We start from the raw sequence: 7,739 nt of genomic DNA on the forward strand, positions 1-7,739 counted from the left end.
AGCGGAGGAATTTGCTGCCAGACCCACTATGAGCTGCAAGTACTCTGTATTTTGGAAGGGCTCCACAGGCATAATTCCCTCTTCAGGCTCCCTGTGATGTATTTTCCATGGTACAGTCCCTCTGTTGGTGGACTGCGTCTCCCTTGGGCAGTCTCTCTGCCCCCGGTCGCTGTGTTTGTAGAGCTCGTCATCAGGTAAGATCTACCACAGTGCCACTTCCACATTTGGCTTGACAACCCATATGACGTATTGGCCACATGTCACCTACCCCCAGTCTGGGCAGGATGTGGTCTCCACAGTGTCTTTCCCCCCTGAAAGAATAGGAATGGAAAAGATCGCCTTCCACAAGGCATTTCAAAGCGTTAAGCCCCAGCTGCTTTATGCTCTATGAAGAGAAACATTGAGAGAGAAAAGGCCGCAGCTGGCCAGCTTGCTCCCATGATTGTCATGTCACCTGTTCCCCCCTTAGGGTTGCTGGGAACCTAAGGTCTGTATATTACACTTTTTCCTGGGGGCGTTGGGGAGGGTTATGTCATGAGGATACAGTTGCTTTTAGCATGGAGTAGCTCGCTTGCACCTGTGTCAGCAGTTCACATAACACGGTCTAGCGCATGGCACTTTTACATGGGACCCCTTGTGTCACTACATTCGACACAACGTCGAGTGAGTGACAGAAGGGGAATGTCATGGTTACTGTTGTAACCTCCATATCCCTGATGGAGGGAACGAGACGTTGTGTCCCCCTTGCCACAACACTAGACCTACAACTGTAAACAGTCGTACCTTATTCTCGGCTCCTCAGTGCAAAAACCTGACTGACAGACACACGCCCACTTCCCTTTATACCCGTATGTCCGGGGGTGGGACATATAAATTCTGTCTGCCAATTTCTCTTGTCACTACATTCAACACAACATCGAGTGAGTGACAGAAGGGGAACTCCTGTTAATACAAGAACTCTACTAATATAACAGAAATTACCAGTCTGTCGCTCACTTTGACGTTGTGTCGAAGAAGCGACACTAGAGGTCTCTCTTGAGAGGCTCATGCATCTCTGAACTTGAGAAAAGGCCAATGAGAAATTGGCAGACATAATTTGCATGTCCCGCCCCCGGACATACGGGTACAAAGGGAGGGAAATGCATCTGTCCATTCAGAAGTTTTCTTCGGAACCAACCCGTTGTGTAATCAGCCAGCTGCTATTCACAAGACTTTTCACTTCCTCTCTGTGAGCGTATGCTGTTGGATCTATGGTGCATATCAGTGGCTTGCTCCTTCTCTGCACAGCAGTTCAGCTTTGCCCCTGGGTGCTTTGACAGAGCTTGTCTGAGAATGTTTTCCTAAAAGAGTTTATTTCTCTATAAGAGCAATACACAGCTGGCGTTGAACGTCCTTTTCAGGACACGTTTTTTTAAAATATGTATTTCCGCCCCTGTGTAGTTCGTGGATGCAGTTGAATTTCTCTCCACTTCTGACGGTCATAAGAGCTGCCTCGTGTGCCTGGGCTGCGATCACACACAGGCAGCGTTTTATGAATGGTTTGTGTTCTCAGTGTGAGAACATAGCCATGGCAACGTTTCTCTCTTTCCTCAAAATGAGAGAAAGCCACTTCACATTCTCAATAATAGAGCAATTTCCTCTCTCCCTGGGTCACCTGGCCCGCAAATGCCATCCTCACGCACTTCAGCAGTCCCGGTACCCCGGACACGGACCCCCCCGCCTCCAGACCCACGACGGCTGTCCCCCGGCCGGCCATTTTTGATGAGTCCAAAGGACGCCTACATGGGACCTCCTCCTCAGTCACTAATCACCCCCTGCCGGGTGTGCAGAGCAAGTCGAGTGCTTGAGTCTTCTCTCAGCACCAGAGCCTCGGGATGTGCTTTTGCCTCCTGATGTCACACTACCTGCCCTGCCCCTCTGCGAAGCTTCTCCAGAAACATTGAAAATGATCGTCCCATTAGTGCCCCTCACGCGGAGCTTGAACGCGTGGCTTTCACTTCCCAACACGTCGCACTAGTTTTCCAGGATCATCTGACTCGGCTACGTGATTCAGTTCGCCAGGCCCCCACCCCCTTTTTCGCCGGCGTCCGCTTTACCTCGGTGCACAGCGAAGACGCCAACACCCTGCGTGCAGAGATCGTGATCCTTCTACTTAAAGACGCGATAGAGCCTGTCACTTCCACCGATATGAAGGAGGGTCTCTACAGCCATTACATCCTCATACCTAAGAAAGGCGGTGACTTACGACCGATCTTGGACTTGTACGTTTTAAACTGGGCCTTGCATAAACTCCCATTAAAAATGCTCACGCAAAGACACATCTTAACTTGCGTCTGGCATCAAGATTAGTTTGCAGCGGTAGACCTGAAGGACACGTACTTCCACATCTCTATCTTGCCTCGACACCGACCCTTCACATTCGACGGCAAGGCGTATCAGTACAAGGTCATCCCTTTCGGCGTGTCCCTGTCCCCTCGCGTCCTCACGAGGGTCGCAGAGGCATCCCTTGCCCCACCAGAGGAAGTGGGCATTCGCATACTCAACTACCTCGACGACTGGCTCATCCTGGCCCACTCCTGAGAGTTACTATGCGCCAGGTGCTCAGGCACCTTAGCCGCCTAGGGCTTCAGGTCAACTGAGAAAAGGGCAAGCTCGCCCCGGTTCAGAGCATCTCATTTCTCAGCATGGAGTTAGAATCAGTCTCAATGATAGCACACTTCACTAACGAGTGCACGCAGTCAGTGCTAAAATGCCTCACACAAAACTTTTTTCAGAGGCTCCTGCAGTATATGGTGTCCTCCGCGGTGGTCGCGCCGCTTGGGTTGATGCATATGAGACCGGTTCAGCACTGGCTCCATACTAGAGTCCTGAGACGGGCATGGCGCCACGGCACGCACCGTGTGTTTATACACCCCCACCTGCCACCAGACTTTCAAACCCTGGACAGACCTCTGTTTTTTACAGACAGGAGTCCCTTTACAGTAGGTGTCCCGAAACGTTCTGGTCACCTCAGATGCCTCCAAACAGGGTTGGGGTGCCTTGTGCAATGGGCATGCAGCCGCTGGGACATGGAAATGGCCCCCGCTGCGTTGGCACATCAACTCCCTAGAGTTGCTGTCTGTATTTCTTGCCCTAGCCCTTTGGTCCGTGAATTCAGGACTGCCCAAGGCGTCTCCCTTGGGCAGTCCTCGCTGCCCCCAGGTTGCCGTGTTTGTAGAAACTCCCAATAAGGTAGGATCTACCACCGCGCCATTTCACCACACTTTACCTCCCCCAGCCTGGGCAGGTGTGGTCTCCACAGGGACTTTCCCCCCTGAAATAATAGGAATTGGGAAAGAATGCCTTCCCTGATGCGCGTGATAGCGTTAAGATGGCCCCAGCTGCTTTAGCTCTATGCGAGAAACATAGAGAGAGAAAAGGCGCGACTGGCTCTCTTCTTCGACACAACGTCTCTTCCCTCCATCAGGGAATGGAGGTTACAATAGTAACCTAGATGATTCTGCTTGAAATGTTGCGTTTGTGCTTAGATTAAATTTCAGTTGCATCTGGGAGAAACTGCCCATTAATAAGTTTATTAATTATTAACATGCAGTTGCACAATGACATAGTGTTTGATGTATGTCATAATGAAATCAAAGACCCTTCCTTTGAAATCCAAACACAAGTGGTCACAGAAGACGCATTTTAGTGACCAGGCATAAACAGCGATGTGTCTCAGCTGACAACACGTGATCAGATAACTCGAGATGCATCTTAATTCTAGGTGTATACGGTGTCACGGTTCTTTTTGTGAAACGTTTTGCTTAAAAAAGCGTGCTTGTGCTATCTTTCTATAAAATAAATGCCATTTTGTTGGATATTTTGTTATCTATTGCAATTCTATTCCTACATTTTAAGTGTAGCTTAAGTGTCCAAATAGTTTTAAGGGTCAATGTTTGTAATGGTCCATAATAGGAATGATATGCACATATGTAGGAACATCTGGTTTACTATTAACCATCTATAGCAAAGTATTTCAAAGATGAAGTAAAAGTTGTAAATCAATTCTGGGCCTTATTTTGGAGCCGATCTGCAAAGTGACTGTTCACAACGTGTATGTAACAAATAAAATCTTTGAATTTGAACATGTTTTCTAATCACTATTGTTGATTACCAGATTCACATAAGTCTTTTTTGGGATCCCACTTTTTTTCCAGCCTTTTCCTCATCATCCCGGCCCCTTCAACTAAATTACATCATAACTCGTGGTTCAGCACTTATCAGGCCCACCGCATTCCAAACTACTGTCAGCACTCCACACTACACGAATATTGTTACCTCTTAACCAGCACCTGTTGTGCTATTTTAGAAAAGATAAGACTGAGCTAAGACCTAGATTTATATATTTAGCCCTGATCTCTGCTATATTTAACTTGTCACGCAAATAGGAGTAGCAAAGTTTGACTTAACAATGTTATCAACAGTCAAAACAGGAAGAAATGTATCATTGCCCCTCCAATTATTCCTTTCAGACATCAGCATTTAGAGTATAGGCCTATAGACTGATTTACAAAAGATGCAGGACCTGGCAGGCTATAGCAAAAAAATAAAAATGAATTTGGTTGAAGTCAACTTCACATTGAAATATCATCTACATTTTTTCATTTTCAGAGGATAAAACGGATGCCTGCCCATGCAGAAATCTACTCCATGATCCAAGGTGTGTTGCCCATGGTTGCCTGGGGATTGCTATGTGCTTCCAAGGGTTAAAGGAATTGCTAGCTGGTTGCTAGGGTATTCTGGAAGGTTGCTATGTGGTTGCTTACTGGGCCAAGTACAAAAGAGCCAAACCTCAAGACTCTATGCTATACTAGTCCCAATATACGTCTCTGGTCCCTCCTTCTGACATCATGTCCGTATCAAAAACAGTGCAGGAGGAGTACTATGACGAACTATAAACCAACCAACAGTAATAGTAATGCTTACCTTAACAAATACAACAAATTATTGTCTCTTTGTAAAGAATACTGTATGTCCTATATGTCTGTTATCTTCCTGCTTAGCCTTAGTATAATATATTCCAAAGGGAATCAACTCTTTCCATTCACACAGACTACCACAGTAATGTGGGAAATATTCTGTCCTAAAGCGGGAACAAGCATGTTACTTATTGCCCTTTAATGGGTAAATGGAGTTGCTCTCAAAGGTCCCTGTTTAGCTGCAGGTGTTGTATAAAACATAAAAACAGAAGATTACAGAGATCCATTACATTAAATTATGGTCAATATTGCATTCAAACTGTTTTGTTTAGTCTGAATATGTATTGTTTATTACAATAAAATTGTGTTTACTTGAATTCAGAGAATTGTTTTCAGCTCCTTGATAACATCTAGAAGTTTTTTCCTTTCCCAACAGGTTTGAGTTAGCAGGTGTACATGCATGTAAGCCACAATGAGCAGTTTTAGTCTTTGAATGGAAGTGTGCAGTTTTTACAGTAAAAGAAAATTGTCAAATAACCTACAATGTATTAATGTGGTAACATCTAAATTAACTGTTTTTATCAAATTCTAAATTATTTATTTTGACTACATTAGGTTACACCAATGAAAGTACAGTAATTATTAACTGTCTACAAGGTAAACTTGTTTCTTTTTTGTAATATTTTATTTATGCCCACACACTGTTATTCCAATAAAAGTTTTTTTTTTTTTCCTATTTAACTTTTATTCAAGAGATCAAGAACATGTCTTGGAAAAAAAAAAAATAATTTGTATTATTATTTTGAATTAAAAAAAGAAGCCTATTTAGCACCATTAAGATTTTTTTGCACTGTGACATTATTTTTACGATGCTTAAACATGTTTTTTTACTGTATTACAATGCTGTTGTACAAGGTGTTTTTTTTTAATAAGTGAAAATGAATGGCAGGACCAATGGAGTAATACTCAAATGTATAAATACTTTTAAAAAAATGTTAATAATATTTTTATTATAATTTCTATTCACTTTGAAGTAATCATAATAATCACCTTTTGTTGCATTGTGGTCGTGATGTTGTAGTTCTTTTCCTTGTCTTTGTAAATTGGTTCTTGTGTTTATCACTCCTAGGTGTCTCTTGTTAACCCTCAGAGGTGGGTAGTAACACACTACGTTTACTCCGTTACATTTACTTGAGTAACTTTATGGGAAAAATATACTTTTATAGTAGGTTTAAAATTAGGTACTTTTTACTCTCACTCAAGTAAATTTCTAATGAAAATATTTTACATTTAATTCTTAACAATGGGCAGTGTTCCTGTTGTTACATTACAGGGATTAATTTTAAATAATGTGTAATTTATTGAGAGATTATTGAATGGGACTTTTACGACAGCAGAAGTTCACACAACTGCGCACGCTGTCACAGACTGTCACTCAAGCCGAGTCCATCACTGCTGCAGCATCAGGCTCTTCAAACTAAATGAAACACTTTCTTTGTTGAAAAAATAATCGTTTCGTCATGCAATGCCTTCATTTAACACCAAGACAAGCTGATATTTTAAGATTAAAACTGAAGCTCCAATTTAAGGCTGCTCTCTGAAGTAAGTTGTGGCTCTAATGCTAACGCAGGCTTTTCTGTGTAATGACGGTCATTTTCAGGGTGATTCTGTAACTGGGCTCTTATGAGATACGTTTATAAGTGTACATTTTTAAATTTGTGTAACAATATATCAGTGCAATTTGTCCCATGTCCCGCATGTCATGAGCAGTATTCACACATTTAGCCCACACTCTGGGATACTGGAAACTATCGCAGCTATTTCGGGCTGATTAACTCTATAAATCCATTTAAACATCCAAGTTAAGTGTAAATGCCTTTTGCTCTGTTTTACACGTGATTAACAACTGGAGCACGAACAGACAGCATTTCTGCCCATGCACAGCGAGGTGCGTGGGGTGAGCATGTGAGAGATGTGCGTGTGCGAGACGAGCGTATGGCAAAAAGAGTGGTTGTGTCCAAGGGCACCGTAAAGGGGTGGAAGGTTAGGACGATTCTAAGGGCCCAGGCTGATTTAGGGCCCAGAAGAGCAGACCCCCCTTTTTCTTTTCTTATTTCTTTTCTCTTTTTTATACATACATTAAATGTTCTAGGGCCCCTCATGCACTAAATGTGTATTTTGTCCGTTTTGACCATAGATTTAATATCTAAAAAACAAATAATGTATTTAATGTTTCAGTCACACCCCTCCCCCTCACAATGGTTCATTCCACCTGCGCTGTCCGAGCTACGATCGCTAGTGTAGCATCTCTTGCTTATTGCACTTGCTATGATGCAGTGCAGACAGTGACACACGCAGGCATGTCACATCAAAAGTCAGGACATCAAAAACGGAAAGAAAAGAAGGAAAGAGAAGACAGAGAACGCCGAAGTCGACAGTATGTCACACAGTTTTCCAAAAAGAAATGTAGCTTGCCCTATTCCTGTATTCCAAAACTTTCAGAGTTACTTATTTTTGTTGCTACATGACCTGCTTTTATCTAGCTAGCTTAGTAAAATAATTACTGAATTATGATTTACATCCAACAATAATAACATCTCTGCTGTCTCCGGGGTTAACATGTCTCGTAGACACAGATTCAGCGGCTGCTGCACACCCACTTCCTCCTTCCCCCACGTCCCCCGTCCCCGTCTCAGCCGAACAAGGTGAGCCTGAGCGTGAAACTTCACGCAGATTGAAGCCTCTAAACACGTCTTATCTACTGTGTTCACCACATGATGA

The sequence above is a fragment of the Xyrauchen texanus genome, chromosome 27 (assembly GCF_025860055.1).
Source record: "Xyrauchen texanus isolate HMW12.3.18 chromosome 27, RBS_HiC_50CHRs, whole genome shotgun sequence".
Lineage (NCBI taxonomy): Eukaryota > Metazoa > Chordata > Actinopteri > Cypriniformes > Catostomidae > Xyrauchen > Xyrauchen texanus.